The sequence below is a fragment of the Leuresthes tenuis genome, unplaced genomic scaffold (assembly GCF_036924035.1).
Source record: "Leuresthes tenuis unplaced genomic scaffold, fLeuTen1.0.hap1 SCAF_24, whole genome shotgun sequence".
Classification (NCBI taxonomy): Eukaryota; Metazoa; Chordata; class Actinopteri; order Atheriniformes; family Atherinopsidae; genus Leuresthes; species Leuresthes tenuis.
Window position 1 is genome coordinate 15,488,755 of NW_027325378.1, and position 20,125 is coordinate 15,508,879.

The window sequence follows — 20,125 nt, forward strand, 5'->3', positions numbered from 1 at the left end:
CAGCCTACAGAGAGAGAGCTGAGATATAAAGGATCCATTACATTACTGCTCACTGTAGGAAATAACCATATAAAAGAAACACGGTAATGTATTTGAATCAAACATTCTTAAAACAATGTGGTTTGTTTTCTTTCTCTATGTGAGTGTAATTATGAGTGCTTATTGCTCTTTATGTGACAACTATGGGGTTGTGGAGGCCAATGACAAGGAAGCCCAGGTCCAGAGTCAGCATGGTCTCTTTTCTACTCTCTCTTAAATAAACAAAAGCATACATATTGTGATCCCTGCAAAGCAAAACCTCTTTCAAACAGATATTGTCTTCATTTTTAAAACTGTATATATATGAAAGTAGCAAGGAATCACCAAAGGCTGTGGTATCTTAGAAAATGACTGCCTTTCATTTAAGAATATTCCAAATGGATAAGAGTCTCCAACAAACCAAACAGATGAGCAGCCCATCCATCACCACATTGTGACACATGTTTAGGTATTATGTTAAGGAAGACGTCCATTCTTCAAAATACTTTGCTTTTTTAACAGTTCCTCCAAAGCCTTTGTATATCTGCTCATCTTTGTTAGGATGAAACAAGGCAAAACTCTCCTCTTTATTTAGTCTAGGTGCAGAGCGCTGATACATCACGAAAACCGCTGACAAAAACTAGCCCTGTTAATACCTACAATTTCATATACAAGAACATTCCAGCTCCTGCTCTGCTCTTCTTCTTTACTGTCACAGAAAGAGAGGAGTCTTGTTTTTTTTCCCTCTCTTTTTAAAAGCAAATAATTAAAGATTATTCCACAGCTGGTGCCAGGCCAGAAAAAGAGGTATGGTTTGAGGGGGATAGTGTTGGCTGAATTCTCCTCCGGGAGTTGTAGAGACACATGCTTGAATGACTGTTTAAGATCAGACACAGTGGAAAAGAGCATATCTTCTCTCCTTTTTATTTTTTTACTACTTTTCTTCTAATCATGCCATTAAAACGGGACACAACTATTCATTCAAAAGTTATTTGTAATTTTATCAGAAATATACCCTAGAGCAGCACTGTTTAGCAGGCACTTCCAACACAGACAAACTGTTGACCACAGTTTCCATATAATTCTGAAATAGCACATTCATGTTCTCTTTAAGTCAGTATAAACTGAGTTTGAACAAAGATAACAACAATTTCCAACAAAATTCCTTCATTTCATCTCTCATTATACAGTTTATTCAAGTCCACAACTAATGCATAATTAATTAGCTACATATTCCCCAATGAAACTTGCCAATGGCCTTGCTATGACCATGATACTATTGCCTTCAGGAATATCGCAAGCCAATCATGTTACACACCTGCAATATACATCAATATGCTGATAGAGATACAAATCAGAAACATATAAACCAAGAAGAAAGCACATTTAATTTTGCATGCATATTCTAATGATTTCTGAAAAAATAAACTATCACTTCCTTCTTATTATTCCATCTTTCCTTAAGGTCTATTAATGTGCACATCTTGTGACTGGGCTCTCTGCCTTTTCAATCCTTGCCTTTGTCTTTGGCCAACAGGGAAAAGAATGTATCATTTGTCATGAGACGTCTTGTGCTATTGTGGGGTGTCTTTTCTCAAACCTGGAGAGACTTAGTCATTCATCAACTTTTTGTTTTTTTCCTCTGAGCTCAGAGATTGTTGTTTAACTTCTGTTTGAATGATGCAGTTGGGCATATATTTCATGGTTTTGTTTTTACCATGCCAGCTTTCATGGCTCTCAAAATACTTCTGAGAGCAATCGATAGAATGTGGCATATAACCTTTTGTACCATGCATTGTTTTGTGGGTAAGTACAGGAGGGACAAACCTTTCTAAAATAAAATGCTGCTGAATACTTTGTTGAATATGTAGGATGAAGACTTTGAGGGACTCGCATGGACCTGAAGAGCTGAGCGAGTGTCTTTCACATTGAATACATCAAAAATTATAGAGGACAAACAATGTCACAGCTTGAAAGGTATCTACAGCTTCTAGTACAAAATCAATATGCAGAAATACAACCATTTGTAGAAATGTACAGCAATAAAGTTAAAACTTCTAATGTATCTGTGAGTTTCTTTATGCATTCAAATTGCCCAATCACTTTTGGAAAAGTCACTCCTTATACTTGACCACCATGCTCCTCAACTGAGCAAAAGAGGGCATCCGATGATGAAAGATGAGACAAAAAGAAACAAAGAACATGAGACACCAACAGAGACGTATAGAGAAAACAATCAGTGGTACACTGAGAGGCCTCATATTTTTCATCAGCTCATTTTATCTGACCTAAACCTGAGAATCTCTGCCACCCCCAAAGCCCACAGGACCGTAGATCAAACAGAAAGAATACTCAAACACACGGCCCCGATTGTTCTTTCCCCACCCACTGAAACCCCCCACCCCTCACACACACTTCCACTTTGAAATGAGAAGAATAAACACATTATTCTAAATGAAATACGCAGACCCATGTTTTTCCATGGCTAATATCCTGTACGGGATGGCTGATGCAAAATAGGCAGGAGAGCCTGAGAACGGGACGGAGAAAAGAGGGTAGAGAAAAATCCCCCTCTTTCTATTTTCCCTTAAGAGACTGATGAAGGCTTGTCGAGATGAGAGAGAGGCAGACATAGCGACATGAGAGAGAGAGAGAGAGAAAGAGGGTAACGCAATCCTGACTGGCTCTGAACCAACAGCAACAAAAACATTTAGATAACCGCGCTCAATAATGAACGATTTCAATGAGGACAAAAATTACATTTCCTACAGATAACATGCCCCCTTCCCATAACAGAGCCAAAAGAGCATTGAAACCACGTCATGCTTAAGAGTGGTGCACTGAAGTATTATGTTAGGGGAGGGTTGTGGTAACTATATTAGTATCCTTTTACCTAGCCAGAGACAGTACTTTTACTGGTTGGAAGGAGATTGAGTTAAAATAGCTGAGAGAGATGAGGAGAAATATAGTGCTTGTATGACAATTCCTCTAGCTGCTCTGGAAAAGCAACAAATCTCTCCTCAACTGACTGTCTGTGTTATAGCACAACAAGCGGCGTGGCTCAAACGATTACCAATCTTCAATACGTACTACAAGGGCCACTCAAAATAAAACTCCACATACACATAACCAAGGATCACTACAGCACACTTGATCCTCACAGGTGGTGTGGGTCACAGTGAGAATGCTATCCCCACCTTTCCCATCCACTAAGCACTCACTTCCTTTCATGCCAAAGTCTGTCAAGTTGCTTGAGAGGGGAAGAGGCAAGAAAAGAGAAGATATAGCGTGGAAAGAAGGCAGAGAATAAGAGAGAGAGTCTTTGTCCTCCTCCACTCAGCTCCAGCACGTTTCCTCCTCGGGTCTGTCCAGAATTAGCATATGAAAGGCGAGGGAAGGCGTGCAAAAGGTCAAAGAAAGAGGATCCTGTCCAATGAGAGACAACAAAAACAGGCCACACCGGCCTTTGTGCCGTTCATGTTCTCCACCACCTAACCTCATGCCCCTCCCTCAACCCTGGATCATTTCCATACGCCAGATGATGACGGTTGATCATAAATTACTTGCAAAGTCGGGCTGGGTCATATGGAAGTCACGGTGGCAATTTTAAGCTGCGTCACCACCCTTGTGCTCCCTCTTAGCACCACCACCAGAGCTCACACACATGCAGGCGTTCACATAAAACACACCTGCCTGGCAATTTCACAGCTGCCTCTGCCCAGATGATATCCGATCAAATCCTTAGCAAACATCTCAATAAAGGAAAATGTAAGAGCAGTGTTGTCTGGTTTGATCCATGAAAGCCGCTCCCTTCCTTCCATGTAAATGCTACCTGAGCCACAACCATCCACTACATAATTGTACACTCCAGTGCTTTAGGGATCCACTTTAGTATATATATGGAGGCTTAGGGAATTTACCAGTCTCCACCGTTACTCTTTTATCATACATATTGCTTCACATGACAGCTTCCATCTGCTTGCATCCGAACAAACATCCAAAAGCAGAGGCCTGTTGTTTCCGGGGTTCTTCTCAGCACAAACAGTTGTGTCCCGGTGGCAGCCTGAGACACAGAGGGTTGAGGAGAGAGAGAGAGAGAAAAAAGGGTGGGAGAGCGAGAAGAGGGGTAGAGCATTTCATCTCTCTTTCATCTCTGTCACCCAGTCAAGCGTTCAATGCCCCATTCAGCGCCTGCCCAGCATTATGCAAAATAATGCTAATCCCCTTTCCCGTGCTTTCACACTTGTATAAACCGCCGTTCCTGCCTCTGAAAAGCAATTATATCAGTTTACGTTCCTGTCAAAAAACAGGATTAGCATGCAAGTACTAGTAGCACCAACTCGGCTCGATCTCTATCCACCTTTGGCTATCGGGGAGCACAGAACATTAAATGTTTGTCCTCCATTCCCAAAAAAAAGGAAGTCAGGTAGCTGGGATGGGGGTAGCTAAAAGTGTGCTGTAATTACATATTTAGATGGAATAAAAAGAAGAGGTGGAAGTTTCACAGGCAGAACTCCTCATCCTAATTCTGGCCTGAGTAGTCATTGGCAGAATCTCAGCCCTGTAAAATAATAATAAAAAAAAGATTCAGCTACATCACCGCTCTGGGTCATACCAGTCTCACAGTTCCAGCCTCGCTTCACAGACAGTATGTGTGTTACACATGTGACATGCAGAGAATAACACACACAAATGAAAAGCTGTCATTCCCCCTGACACATTGCTTCCACATGTGCACAATCTTGTCTGTGTGCATGCAAACACACACACTGAGCAGACAAGGAAGGATGGCAGTGTTTTTGAATATGCAAATGCTCATATGAGCGGAACATGTGTAAATAGGAGTCATTGTGAGCTGGTTTAATCTGGACAGTCATGCCTCTTTCTCCATAACCCCCTCTCATGTTTTTTTACAAAATTTAATTTATTTTTTTAAATGGGGGTGGTACAGCACACTCATCCTAACCGATGACAGGTCAGGAACATGGGACATTCGTCATCACAATTAACAGGGTTGTCATGGTGACTAATGAAATTTGGCAAATTGGCTCAGCCATAGACTTAAACGTGCTACCTCTTGGGGGGGGGGGTCTCTGCCTGGCTGCTGGCCGGTTGCCTTACACACACCCATTATTCTCTTTTCTGCAATGGTGGTACAATAGAGTCACTTGTATCTCAGCCGATACCCACCGGCAGTACAAGCTCTCCGCCTGACAATTTGCATATGTTAATATAATTAAGTGCTAATTACACTAAAACTCGCATATTCACAAGCACCCTTCCCGGGAGCTACACACAGGCTTGATCTCTTTCCAAGTCTTTAACCCTCCTCCGCATCTTGCCGGTGTGTGTGATGGAGAGAAATTGTGTGTTAGTGGTGTTGCCCCAGGGCTGACACAGGAAGCCCCCCTCTTTCAGACATAATGCTGATCTGCAGCGAACTTCTTAGCTTCTCCCCCATATTGGCCTCCCTGAGCCAGAAGACTCTGACACTACTACTGCAGATGGTCAACCATCACACAAACACACATGTCCAGCTGTTATATATCTTTGTGTCAAAAACTACAAGTTCTAAACAGTTGCACAAAGATGTTGCATGAAAGACTATTAAAAAAAAAATAAAGAAAATAAAGAAGAAATGTAGAAGACGACAACTTTGCCTATTAAAGTCAAGTGCAACTGATCTTTTGCTGGGACTGTTACTTTTTTTGCTCCAGCTTGGAATCCTTCAGCTTAGAAAAATGATCTTTTACTTTTTAAAGTTCTGCAACCTATCATTCATGTGAAGAAAATGCTCGACTTGTTCAACACGAAATCTACAGAAATCAGGAGACCAGAATGACAACTGTTATTTGACCCAAAGACAAGAGATGAAAAAAATCTACATGGTTCCCTCCAGGGAGTATGTGTGTATGGATGTGAGAGTGTGTAGGCCTGCCGTTTTGATAATGGAGGACAGGCGGTTGTGCTTTTCACATCGTAATGGCCGTGAATCAGGGAGGAAGCCAAGCGGTCGTGCTACAATTAGAGTTCTTTTGTGCCTCTTCCTCTGTCTCTTTTTCCCTCTCTTTTCTTGCTTTCAAACGGCTGACACTCTACCTATCAAGGGTATGTTAAAACAGTCTACTCTGCTCTGCTGCAATGGTGAATGGGGGGGAATGGCGGCTGAATGGAGGGAAATTCACACTGTGCGGCTGCTGGACTTGCACGGACACATGCGTGCACCACACACAGCAGATGGTGCAGAAAGGAGGAATAAACACACATGCACAGACACACACCTATTGGCAGAAAGAGACCCCTCTGTGTGCACTGTCCCTTAATGAATGTCTGTTGGGAGTCAGAGGGTCGAAGCTCATTTAGTTGAATCTCAATGAGATGCTGCATTATGACTATGGTAATATGCTCCTCCCTTCCCCAATAATCATACGCAGGTCATTGTGTCAGAGCGATTCATTTCTATCACACACATGCGCCAGATGTTATTAAGCAGGAGAGTAAATCTCTCAAATAGATGTCGATGGGCTTCTATGCAAAAAAGTGTAGGAGAAAAAATATATATATCTATTGCAATAGTAGTCCAGTGTGTAGTGAGCTATGCTGCTCGCTCAAGCATGACGGCTGGTAATGCAGGTTTGGATGTAGCTCTGCGTGTGTCTCTTTGAGGGGGGGAAGCTCCCCTTCACTAATACCTGCTTCTCGGATTACCACAGCATCTTAAGTATTCAACCAGATTCATATTTTCCCTTTCTGCCTTTTTAGCCAAATTGGCTGTCTTTACACTGTAAAGCAGCGATATAGCCCTCCTTACTAAGGGCCTATGGGGGATCCACGAGCAAGAACATTAAAATGCAGCGATAGCCTTGTTGCAAAGCTCCTCTCTATTTCTTTCCCTCTCTTTCTGCAGCAAAAGCTTCTAAATCATCCAGCCTCCTCTATTAGACGGGAGACTTATTGAGGTAGAAACCATAAAAAATGAAGAAGGGAAATTTAATCCCTGAAATATTGATTTGCACATTAATATCAGATAGGCAGAGGGCAATCTAGCCGGGTGGAAATGACACATTGTCGACCCCTAGGAGAGGCCCGAGCCAATCTTCTAGCTGCATGTGTCTTAGACCCAGGAGTTATAGGACAGACTCAGCCCCTGTTTCCCTCTCTCTCTCTTCCATCCTTTCCTCCTCCCAGTGCCCTCTCATCCCTCTTGCCCCCCCTCTATCCGCACCCTTAATGAAGGCTGCAATGCTGAAAATGCATTAGCTTTTAATAATCAAGAAGCATTTCCAAGCCAACAGCTTTTGTCCTTCGAGGGCTGTCTGCCCATCTTTCACACTATATGTTATTTTTTTTCTAATCCCTCCCCTTTAACGCTATGGGTAAAATGAGTGTTGCAAATAGCTTAACTAACAGGAAGAGACATACACACCCCAGCCTTTGATTGTGTTAAGGCACCATGCACAGAAAAACAAAAACAAGGGGCCCGGGATTGTGCAAACACAATCCTCAAAGATTCTCTCATTTGCAGGAAAAGAAAAAAAAAATAATAAGAAAGCAAGAAAAAAAAACAGAGATTTTGTTATTATGAAGTGAGACAATTCCATCATTAACTGATGAAATTCACTGCAATTAGACAGGATCATCATGTTTCATATCTTCACTTTTGATTCTGTTATTTTTAGGCCAGGCTGCCTGTTTTTATGTTGAAACACTTTTGTGTAGATGCAGTTAAATTGCCGGACCAGGAAAAATATCAAACCTGTTTAAAAATCCAGAGTTCGGTGTGTTAATCCAGAAAATCAATCAGAGATGTTAATATCTGTATGATAGAAAAACATTTATTTTCAAAACGGATTTCAATCTCTAAAGAAAATGAATAAATGCTTGTCTTTAAGTTAAAACAATAGTAATAATAATAGAAGTAATAATAATAATAATGATAATTAATAAAAATATTAATAATACCTTAATTAGGGTTGTTAATGCAGTGACAGCGATCATTTTTGTTCTTTGTGAAAATTTTACATTCTAATTAGTATATCTATTATATCTATATTTTACATAAATACCTACATATATTCAGTGATCTACATATATTTAAAAAGTATAATCCATTGAGAAAAACTGAAAAAAACAACAACTCTATTTTCGGTAAATAAATGCTTTCCGAGACCCACTGCAAGAAAAAGCAAGAAAGATGTATCAAATAGAGCCAATCCTGTAAAAAGAGCGCTTATACCATTCTGGCGCACCGCTGACTTGGAGCGTATACAGTTTCTCCATACACGCAGACACACACACACACACACTACACCGTTACATAGCCGGGTTGGAGACTCACTGGCCCCTTGGCCCTGGTGTTTTTTTTTTTCTCCCTCCTCCCGTGCGATCGATGTGCACCCCTGTCACTGTCTCGTCCCTATCCGAGCCAAATCTATCTGCCTATCTATAAAAAATAAATAAATAAATAGAAAAAAGAAAAAAAAACCTGAGAATCAACTCCTCTACTGATGATCTTCTCTAAATTAATACAGAACAACACTAATCTATAATTTCAAAGAAGATGTTGCACCCAGCATACCTGGCAAAAAACCCAAAAACAATTATGTAGGAAAAGATCAGCTCACCAACGCGGATGGGAAACGAGTGTAGAAAAATGAATTTACAAGCTCTTGAATGGAAGGTGGAATTGAAATATGTAAATAACAATAAATGCAAGTAGACTATGCACTGGGGTTGTAGACTGATTTTCCAGATGCCGATGCTTAAGGGTAACAGGGGCACCAGGAGTCGTTGGCTGGCTCTAGAGGGAATCTCCGTGCTATCAGTAGCCCAACGATCGCCCTCCCTTCTGCGCAACGCAGCCACCCACGCCTCGGCAAAGTGAGACTACTTTGTAAGCGCGGCAGGTAAAAGTGGATGGCCAGCAATTAGCAAATGCACGTTGTTTTTGTAAAGATTCTTTAATAAAGGTCCCAATTCGGTCATTTGCAAAGATAACACTTCTTCAGATGAGAAAGAATCGTGTCGGGAAACCGATCACTTCGGCCGTTAATGCCTGGAAGGTACATGAAAGACGACTTGTTAAAAACTGGCTTTGAGCGGTGCGATGAATCCGAATTGTGACTTTAAATGAAATATCTGAAGGTTGGAGGCTTAAATGAGGAGTCGGCGAGTAGAAGAAAACAACAAGCCGTACACCTCGAGCAGAAAGAAGCTCGAAGCGGACATGTCCGAGAGATCGGACTCCTGGAAAAGCAACACTATACCCGCACTGCAAGCCACAGACAGGGGGGGGGGGGACACTCGTCTCGTTTCGTTGTATCTAACCTCTTATCAGTGTATCTGTCCACCACAACTGATCAACAACATTCGTACAAACTTTGCAAAAGGCAGGTCCGGACGTGATATCGTGCTGTATACCACGGACACATGCGTAAGAACGCCTCCAATCTCGTCTTGGTTTACTGAAGCCAAAGCACCGGAGTTGCACTAACATCACGATATCCGCCTTTATTCTGGACTAAAAACACCCAGCACCTGTTATCCTGGCAACCCCGATGTCAAAGATCCACTAGCGAGATAGATAATCGATACCCGACCCCTAAATTTAACACACACACACCCCAAACTACTCAATAAAAGTTAAAGGGAGAGGTGGAAAGGGGAAAAAAAAAAAAAAACTTACTTTCTTCCCCCTCCAAAACCGTCACCTCCGCTTCTGTCTTTGCTCTTGGGTTTATAAAACAGTCACATCCAGCGGCTTGCAGAATTAGACAACAAAAACGTGGAAAAGCAGAGAAAATTACAATAATCCTCCAACTTTATAATGCGAAAAGGGGGTAAAATCACAAATGTCAAGCGTTTAGAGAGCTATCCCTTATTTTGGTTCCGGTGGTGGTGAAACGACGTGTCGACGGGCTGCCTCGCAGTTTCTCTTGTGGACGGGGGTCGGGAAACGGAGGAAAGGAAATGAAAATCCGATATGTCTTTATTCTGCTAATTATTATCGTTTTAGCCCTGTTTAAAAAAATGGCTGATTAAGTTGAGTGCGCATGTCTTTGTGTGTCTATTTCCCGATATGCACTCTGGGAATGGGTAGAGAGACAGAGAGAGAGAGGGGACGAATGGGAGAGAGAGAGAGGAGAGAGAGAGAAAGAGAGAGAGGGAGAGAGAGAGAGAGAGAGGGAGGGAGCAAAAGGGAGACGGAGAAGGAGGGAGGGAGAGAGGAGAGAAGTGTAATTAGTGAGTTGATCAACAGTCTCCACATTGCAAATGACGCGCACATGGAGCCCTGGCGGCCACATAGGTCTATGCGCTCAGAAAATCTTTTTCTTTCCAAATCACGTGTAGAACAATGGACAGCTGCATTATACTCACCAAACAGGCTGCAGTTATATTACTTCCATGTAGTCACAAATCTCCGTTTTGCACAAATTTAAGTTTAGCAAATGAATATTTCTGGACTTGGCACGGTTCTCTCCAGACTACATTTTGATTTAAAAGATACAGGGCAAGTTTTATGGTCTGTCCATGCTATTTTATGTGCGTCATATCAGCCTGATTTTATTGATTGTGACTTTACAGGTGAATATAGGATGTTGCCATTGTCTTTTTTTTTTCTGGAGGAGGTGGGTGGAGAAATTCCAGAAAAACGAAAGACAGTTCAACAGAACGAGTAAAAACTAAAGCAAAACGATCACAAGCAGAAAACCATCAAAACGGACCTATTGTGCAGAATTAATTTCATATGTAACATCATTTATGTAGCCACGAAACTGCTGTCAAACACGTGAGTAATTTACGCCACACGTGGATACAAAGTTCCATATTGAATTCTGAGATAATGGGCCTCTTGTTTTCTGAAAGTGAACATAGTGCCTCTGCTCTGCTTCGTTTATGGTACATGTAAACATTCAAGCTTAAAAATGAAAGCTACAAAGCTTCACAGTAATTCCCCACATGTTGGAAAGTCATCTCTGCCCTTTCGAGACCGCTGAGGCCCCGTGTGGGCTCAATAAAGCCAAAGAGCAAAATCCAATACAGGGTCACCCCAAAATCCCCCTCTATTCACTTGCGTTTACATTTGGTGTTCTTACAAAGTGCCCCGATCTTTTGACCGTATATATTTTTTTCAATGCAAACCGTTTATGAGCTTCCCCATCGGTTTCTTAATAGAGGCTTTTGGGCAGGAGGAAGACTTCACACAGCCTCAATCGGGGAGAAAATCAAGAGATCTTGTTCGCCTTCATGGAAAAAATCGAAGCTGGGGGTGAATTGAACTGCATGAGCCGGGGCTTGGGATGTGATGATAAGGCTGCTGCTGGCAAGTGAAGTACTAGGTCTACTTTGCAGCCACATTGACTGGACAGCACCCATACCAACTGGATCTTTAAAAAGCCAAGAGATCCGAGCCCGACCCGACCCGAGGCTGTTTATACTGGGTTTAGAGAGGTCTCTGACAAAGAGGGTGGGTGGGTCGAGGTGATGAACAGAGGCGTCACTTTCCACCCGGATTCAAGGCTCTTTGCTGCTGCTGCTGCTACTGCTGCAGCTGCCTCCTTGTCCTCCAGGGGGGTTTTCTAGCCTGTCAACCCTGGGAGGCGTCGTTCACAGACGGCTTGGAAAGTCGACTCTACCCGCTGCAGCAGCGGACGAGAGTCCGCAGGGTCTGTGCGTCGATCTTCCCAAAGCTGCATGGAATGGACCTATTTCTCATTTGCGACTTTGTGCATCCAAACGGAGGACTTTTATAAACACAAACCAGCATGATTTCATTTTCTTTTCTTTTTTTTCCCTAACGTGTGTCTCCATTTCTGTGGGGGGATGCACTTACTTTTCACTTTCTATAGCGATTAAATTGGTGAGCGCTGTTGACATTTTCAGCGGAGGTGCGTTTGTTATTTTATTTGTTTTCCCCGAGAAAATGAGAAAGTGCAAAGAGGATTTAGAGAACTGATATAGGCTACCGCTTATCTTAACCTCCTGCGTTTCGTAAATCCTCCCCCCTCCCGGTCTCCACCCTCCCTCTCTCCCAGCAGACGATGCTCTTTCTCCGGAGGACGCTTGACAATAGACCGCGTTAACTAATATTTCGCCCCATTTCCATATCAGCAGCATCCTCAATTAATTATAGATTTTTATCTGTGTACTGTGTGCGCGCGTGTGTGTGAGTGAGTGAGAGAGACAGTGTGAGTCTTTAAGTGTATGCATGTGCGCGTGAGTGTGCGAGTATTTGTGTGGAAAAAAAAGGATAAATTACTGAGAAATTTATTGGTGGCATCTCGAGAAACCTCTATCAAGATGACTGGAAATAATCATTTTTTAATTGTGGTGTAACTATCAAACATAAAGGGCACCGAGCTTGTTTTAGCCTGTTTTCTGATGCGTCCGTTGATATGTAAAAGGTAGCACTGAACACTTATAGAGATATTCTGTCACTTCAGCAGATCAATAACTTTGAATCGTCCGGAGATATTACCATATTGGCTTGACACAGTGGGAGATGCCAAGGGATGGAACTATTGTTGATCCATCAATATATTCTTCGAGTCAGACAGGAAAACTCGATTGACGCTCCCCTTGATTCTTAGATTATTTAAAAAAAAATAAGCTGTCATTTTTGCAGTCTATCTCCTCTGTGTATTGCAAACATCTGGATAGTTTATTCCTGGATGTACACTCAGACTTCCACCTTGTTTGTCCTATGCGTCGGCGCCCTCATGGGGTTGCAGAGCTGACCCCGCTGCCTCATCAGGACACACATAAAAGCACGCAAAAGCCCACAGCTCTGACCCGCAACCTGCCACAGTGACCCACTGGCCAACTCTCGTCCAGCAAACACAAGCAGACGTAAGCTTTATAAAGGCCCATAAAAAGACAATAAGAAGTTCAGTGCAACTCTTCCAGCGCATGCCACCAATGTAAGACTGTGCCACAGTCTCCAGGATATCAATCCAAACTGAGCAAAAACACTTCATAAATCGTTCTTTCGAAACATATGCTTTAAACACAGCTCCACTTTGCTCTTATTTTAAAAAAAATCTACCGAAGTGAAAATGAATCTAAAGACACTTGCGAAAGACTCATCGCATGAGCATATTTCAGAAGCGTTCAGTCGCAAATTGAATTATTTTAAAAACAAATTAAAAGGAGAAAGATCTTTATCGAAATTGATGTCAAACTAGAGGCTACTTTAGTTACAGGACAGTCCACAGAGAAAAGGGCACAAACAACTGTCTCTTTACGATGAAATAAGAAAAAGAAGAAAAAACAGTGAAACAAACCAAGTTTTTTTTGCTCACAGACGTTCAACAAAAAGTCTCTCGACATTTTCACCTTCAGCCCTAAAGCCATTCAGCAACAGTCCATAAATATGCAATCGTTAACAAAAAAAAACTTTAAATTTACCTCCTCTTACCTCTTTTAAATTCCCACAAAAGCATAAAGTATAATAAGCCAAGTGAAGAAAAAGACAGATAAAAATGTAGACTCTTGGTACCTTTGGTATAAAGCATTCCGTTTTCCTTCTTTTCTGCCTTTCTCTTGCTCAGTAGCGATCCGATAATAGCATATGGAAAGTGTTTTCAAAATGCCCAGATTTGGCACATTGTCATTGAAAAGAGAGGAGCGCAGTGATGCGGTGCTACAACAGGGGAAATGAGTTGCGGATTGGACGCAGCCCGCCTCGGTGCGGACTTATCCCACTTTAATTTAATATTCCGCAATCACACACACTAGTGATGGCATATAATTCAAGGAGAAATTCAGAGGGAAGGAAATGCTTTTGTGTGTGTGTGTGCGTGTGTGTGTTTTTACACCACTTTATTTGATTAAGGAGAGAGGCAGCACAATATTGTCTTTTTTTCTGTTTTTCATCCCCTTCTTTTTGTCCCCCCCCCCCCTCCCCCCCGTCAGATTTTTTTATTCTTTTGTACATGAAACAATAGATATTTATTTGTTTGTATGTAGGTCATTCATTTAAAAATCAACAACCCCGACTTCTTTGCGCGTCAGTGTCACACTGGAATCATCCCTAACATAAAATCGAGACCCATAAACGCTTGTTTGTAAAACACTGAACCCAAAATCAATGTATTGGGTCATTTCGATCGATTATATAAACGAAAATCCATACGCAACATGAGACCGGTATCAGCCCACTCTTCCGCTCCCTTTTAAAGAGAGAGACAGAGAGGGGGGAAAAAGCAGAGAGCAGGGGAAAAAAAAGGAAAGCTTGTAGCGCCGGGGCGAAAAACAAAGACTGTCAAAGCAGCCCTTTGCCTCAGTCCAAGATCAGGACTTCTCCAACATTTTCATGTCAAGGACCTCAAAATGGACCCACCCTATAACACTGGGTCGGTTTAATTGGATGTTGTCCCTGGTATCCCCAATAAGGGATTTTTGTTGTTATTGATTTAGGAGTGCTTTGTAAACCTGTTTTAATTGTGGCGCTCTGGTGATACAAGCGAGAGCTTTGTTCGGACACATGTTCGCTAATTAGAATAATTCAGGGTTAATGAAATCATGGTGAAATGAAACAATTCCGCATTTTGCCCATGGGGACCCCCTCGTGTGGCCTTTAAGTATTCTTGAACCCCACTTTTGAGACTTGGATGTCAAAGTACTTCCAGATGGATAGTGATGGTGCAAGTCCTGATGACAACAATTAGACAAATGCCCTAATCAAACGGGGCCACACGGGATTACGTTGCATTTCAAGGGTCAAGGGGAACTGTTTCAGCAAACAGCCACCCCCACTCCCCGCCCCTACCCATCCTCCGTCTGCACACCAAATATCACATTTCAACATCACATAACCTTGCACAGGAACAATCAAGCACTCCAGGCCGTGTAATCACATATGCAAATTCCCACCCAAAGGCATGGACATGACAGCCGGTGCGCACTGTCAGATGAGCTGTTGCATAAACTGTGTATTAATATGCAACATGACACGAGGAGGGGTGGGGGAGGCGGGGGGCTAGAATCAGGACAGACGGAGGGGTAAAAGAAGGAGGTGACAATCATGTAAAATTTACATGGGACCACAGCTGTGGGGGCTCTCCAGCGGGGAAAAAGGCTGGGTGCAGTCGGGGAGGAGGGGGATCTTGAGATTAGGAGACAGAGGGGAGAGGAAGGGGTGAAAGGGTTGAAGGTGCAGGTTGGTGGTTCCGCCGGTGCCACTCTGTTTATTTGATAAGAGCAATTGATGGCCCCTGACTGTAAACTCTTTACTGAGATGCAGGCGGGGCAGGGTCTGCCGTGAGACTGCTACCGTTGAAGAAAAAGCGTGGATGCAAAGAGGGAGGAGAAGCACGATGGAAGAGAGGGGTGACTTGGCAGACTTCATCGCCCCCATCTCGGGTCGCTCACGAGAGGACATCAGCACTATAAGTTAACGCACACACCCTTCCCATGTGCGCTCTCACACAGCAAACACTCCCAACAGCAACGCTGCTTTCATTCAGCCTCACCTCGCCCTGCTGCCCTCCTCCCACTTGCCCCCTTGGTCCTACGATCTTTTTCATTGTTGAACCCTACTTAATAGACACGCGTCCACTGAGTGTCCTCCATATATGGACAAGAGGAATAAAAGAGACCCCCGTAACGGCCTTGTCTTGGAGCGCCAACACACAACCGCCTCATCTGACCGCCTCAAATTCCGTTTAACGCCAAATCCTATTGATTATCACTCAGGTCCTCATACACTCATAGACCTGTAAAGCTGCAGAGGATGGGAACAATAGCACCTGTTTGCTCCGTTTGTAAAACAGCATTAATTAACTGACAGCGTTCATGCAGATCGAAATCTAACATTAAACTGAACGTTAAATTCTATGCAGAAATACATTGAAAATTAAATCTGTTATCACATGTAATTGCGAAAAAAACATAGTTTAGTAATAGTAATAACATAAAAATATAAATATGATCAATTATAAATATCACAAAAAGTGAACAAAATTGAAAATCTAACGGAAGGCCTGATAGTCAATGGCCTAATGGAAGTAAGATCTCTGTACTGTATGTGTTCACATGGCTTATTAAAGTGCTTCTTTCATGACAAGCCAGCAGCTTGAACATGTCAATTTAGTGGTCCGAGAGGTCCTTTTAGATCTCCAGGAGCCCCCACTCTCCCTCTCTTGGGGACTGTCACCGCTCCACCTCCCCAGCCCATCATCCATCCATCCGCCTCCCCCTTGTCTTTCCTCTGACTCTCATTGGGCCATCCCAACACGGCAAATAACCCGGTCAGCACCGAGAAGTCAGTTATATGGCAACAAATTGACATCTCGACACCCTGGGTAAAAAAAAAAAAAAAAAAAAAACAAACAAAAAAAAAAACGTCAAGAGCGTCTCATGCTGGGTTTGTTGATCAGAAAGTAGTATAAGGAACGTAATACGAGGGAAATGTTAATCCTCGTCTTTGTGCCTTGACAGTAGTGTGTGACAGTGCTGCAGACAAATTAATGTGAAGTTCATTAAGCTCAATTTCTGTGCATAAATATCTAAAGACATTTAAAGATAATGTGCAAGCGCTGGAATTATTTCTAAATACACCAGCTTGATGGAAAAACTCTCCTGATAACTATTGATTTGAAAGAAAAGGTATGTTTAAAAGACACATTCTAATTTTCATTTTCATCACTCCTCCTTTGTGTTGCAGTACGTTACAAAGCTGAGTTCCCACCGAACACTGTTGTCAGCTGTGAGCTTGTACAGTCAGTCTCCTGCTTGGACGCCATCATCTAACAAGCCAACCAAGTCAACCGGAGGCGCAATGACCAATGCGTAAATGCGCACGGATTAGGGGACGCGGCCCAAACAAATTGTCAACGCTTGAAAGAAAATGCAGAATAAAGAAAGCGAAACAGAAAGAGAGAAGAGAGGCGTCATTTTTTCAGATGTGCAGTGACCCTGAAAGATGTTTGCAGGCTTCATCACTGCATTAGAAGTGTCCTTGTGAGGGCTCTTCAACCTCTTCTCCTAGTGGCCATCATTAACTGCGATGCCCTAAGTTCAAGAGGCCATTTCTGAAACAACTATCATACCTGAGTATCAGTGAACAAAACACTGTTCACGCAGCTTCAGAAACTGTTGTCTGGGTGATTCTGACCCCTGACCTTTTTGTGTCAGGTACCAAAAGAAAAATAGGGTTTCTTTATTGTGATAAGTACTCTTTAAATATATTATTACATTAACAATAAGACAACCTACTTGTTCACAGTAAAAACATGAAGAAACTTTACTAGATGGGTGAAATTATTCTGTTTGGTTGTTGGATTTGAAAATACATGGATTATGTTATAATTGCAACACTAAATTCTGTGTAATATACAATCTGAATTCAAACTAAATTAAATGAACAAAACAGACTAAATCTTATTCATTATGTGGAAATATGATAACTCTACGCTTTTGCACACATTATTTCTGCAAACAGACTGATTAATTCCAACTGTCCCACTGTTTTACATATAATAAACCCCATAACCTGAACTTATCCTTCATGAAACAAGCAAGCAAACTGGATTAAAATGTTAAAAGCAAAGACTCAACACACACACATACATGCACAGACACACAAACACAAACTCTGTTATGTTTTCAATTTGGGTTGAAATGTAGACATTTTCCCTTGGTTGCATAACTGCCATCCGTATCGCTCCTCCCTTCAATTAAATGCTATTTCTCCCAAACAAAATGTCAGAATCATTCCACACAGGGTAGTTCAACAGTGATTTGTTCTGAAAGCTACGTGTCTTGCTCTGAGATGGTGTGTGCATTTGAATGTGTGTGTCTGTGTCCCGACCTCGCTTGCAACTGGGTTCACAAAGGGATGGAAAAAAGGTGCCTAAAAATACATTTAATTCACAATCAGGCCAGCTGAGCCGAGAATGACAAATCCTTTTAGAAAGCCCGACAGTGAGATGTGCGATTATGAAACATAAACATACAGAGACCACAAATACATATATGCACACACACACACACACACAATGTTGTGTAAACTACACACCTGGATAAATGCATCAAGGTGGTAAAATACAACCCTTTGTGGAAATCTCAAAATAAACTTTATTACTAAAATTTAAGGATTTGACAAAATCTATTTTTGATAACTTGTTTTGCCTAAAAAACAACCTACCAATTTTTGTTATCAAACAGAACAAATACGGAGGAAATAAGAAATCTAGAATATTTTGTCTGTTCTGAGGTTATTATCAGTCATTCATTTTTAAGACTGGCGTCAACGGTACAAGTACATTTACATTTATTTGTAGAGATGACCTATAACAGCTGAGATGAAAACATTTAAAAAAAATACAAACACTGTAATAAGGTATATAATTTATAGACAAGTTAGAAAAAAAACTCTTTTAATTTAATCACTTGTCAATTTATTTTAAATGAAATTACAGCACTGCAGCTGTTTATCTTTTCCATTTTTACACCGGCACACGGACACTCCACTCAAGTTCACTGAGAGATTCCAAGATGGCCGCACACCTGTCATGGAGGTGGTTGTCCTGATTATGTATGGAGATCACCTCAAGGCCTCTGCAAGCTACAAAGAACATACACACCTCGAGTTGCTGGTTCAACGCTGGTCAAAAGTTTTTCATTTTAAAACCACTGACTGCTCCCTCAGTAAGAAAGGATAAACCCTAACTGTGTATCTTTTCTCTCTCTCTCTCTCTCTCTCACACACACACTTCCTTTTTCTTCCCCTCCATTGCCTTCTCTCTCTCTGTGTCTCTCACATCAGAAGCGTTGAAATGCACCCCAGGGCCAAATCGCACAGAACAACCCCTCTGAGCCAGAGAAAAAAGCTGGAATCCGTTTGCCCTGATATTTCACCAGCACCAGCCAGGAGCGAGGGGAGAGGGAAAGACTGAGGTAGAGGAGAGAAAGGGAGAGTGAGAGAGGGGGAAAGAGACTGGGGCAGAGAAAAAGGGATAGATGGGAAAACGGCAGACCAGGGCAGCATTTATTGGGGGTGTGAGTGCCGCGCTGTAGGCTGTGGGACGGTCGGGAGAGTGCAAGGTGTTGCTGCTAGGTGTGGTTGGGTTTACAGAGAGGGAAGAGTATGCATAGATAGAATGGTGGAGGGGAAAAAAGAGGGAGAGATGGATGGATTGGTCATGCGCAAGGTAAGAGTGAGGCTTTGTTTGATTGTATGTGGTGCTGCTGATGGGGAGGGAGTGGGATGAGGTGGGGATGTGGGGGATTGGAAGGAGGGGGCTGAAGCTGTCGTCTGTAGGGTTATTATTATTGCAGGCAATCTTTGTGTGTGTGTTTGTGTATGTGTCTAAGAGAGAGAAGGAGAGATGAGGAGATATGAGATTCAGCTGCGGGCCATTATTTTTTTCTGACGCATGTCATGTGGCAAAAACAAGGTTTGAGGTCAGACACTTTTTGGCATCAGTGGGCTTGCGAGATTCATTTGCATATCTAACAACAAAACGGTGATGCAGGTATGAGCTTTGACTGGTGAGTTTAGGCCTCTTATTGACTATTGGTTCCTGTGGGAGGACTGCACTCAAATACAGTATGTGACGCCCGGTGTGCACACACAAACACAAGTAGGCCTTACTGATTAACATCTCTTCCACTATCCCAGTAATAACTAAGAAGAACAGACTACATCAACACTGAGCTCAGAACAGATAAGGAAAGGGCAGAAATATAAAAGCATATGAGGTTTGAATGAAAGAGAGATCAGCAGAGAGGGAGAGAGGAGAATTTTTTGCCATTTCACCTAGTTTAATAGGAAGACAGTAAATGGGCCTTTTTTCATTTTTTTTTTATCATTTTTTTTTTTAATCGGGCACAAGCATCAATCAAGAGGTGTCAGGCAGCTGCTGAATCTGGGCTGTGGTCCTCTTCACAGATGACTGATTAGCAAGCCAAAATCACCAGATCCATCTTCCGACGGTCACTTTTATTACAGTCATTTTTAAAGTGACAGCAACCTGCCTTGTCTCACAACACTGGTCACTGCATATATATTCTCATCTTCTCTCCCCCTCGCACTTTCCCTCTCTGCATCCGTCTTCCTCTCGCCTTCTGTCATTGAGTATTTGGTCAGCCACTACCCCGTTGT

General features: G+C 42.3%; 1 protein-coding gene across 1 annotated transcript in view; it reads right to left on the bottom strand.

Annotated features, from left to right (window-relative positions):
- The window catches only part of zfhx4 (zinc finger homeobox 4), a 78,001-nt gene extending 67,908 nt beyond the window's left edge, over nucleotides 1–10,093 (bottom strand). Inside the window, 1 exon segment of the mRNA XM_072378760.1 lies at nucleotides 9,704–10,093. The gene's annotated coding sequence lies outside the window, so the exon portion shown is untranslated.
- Nucleotides 10,094–20,125: the final 10,032 nt, after the last annotated feature.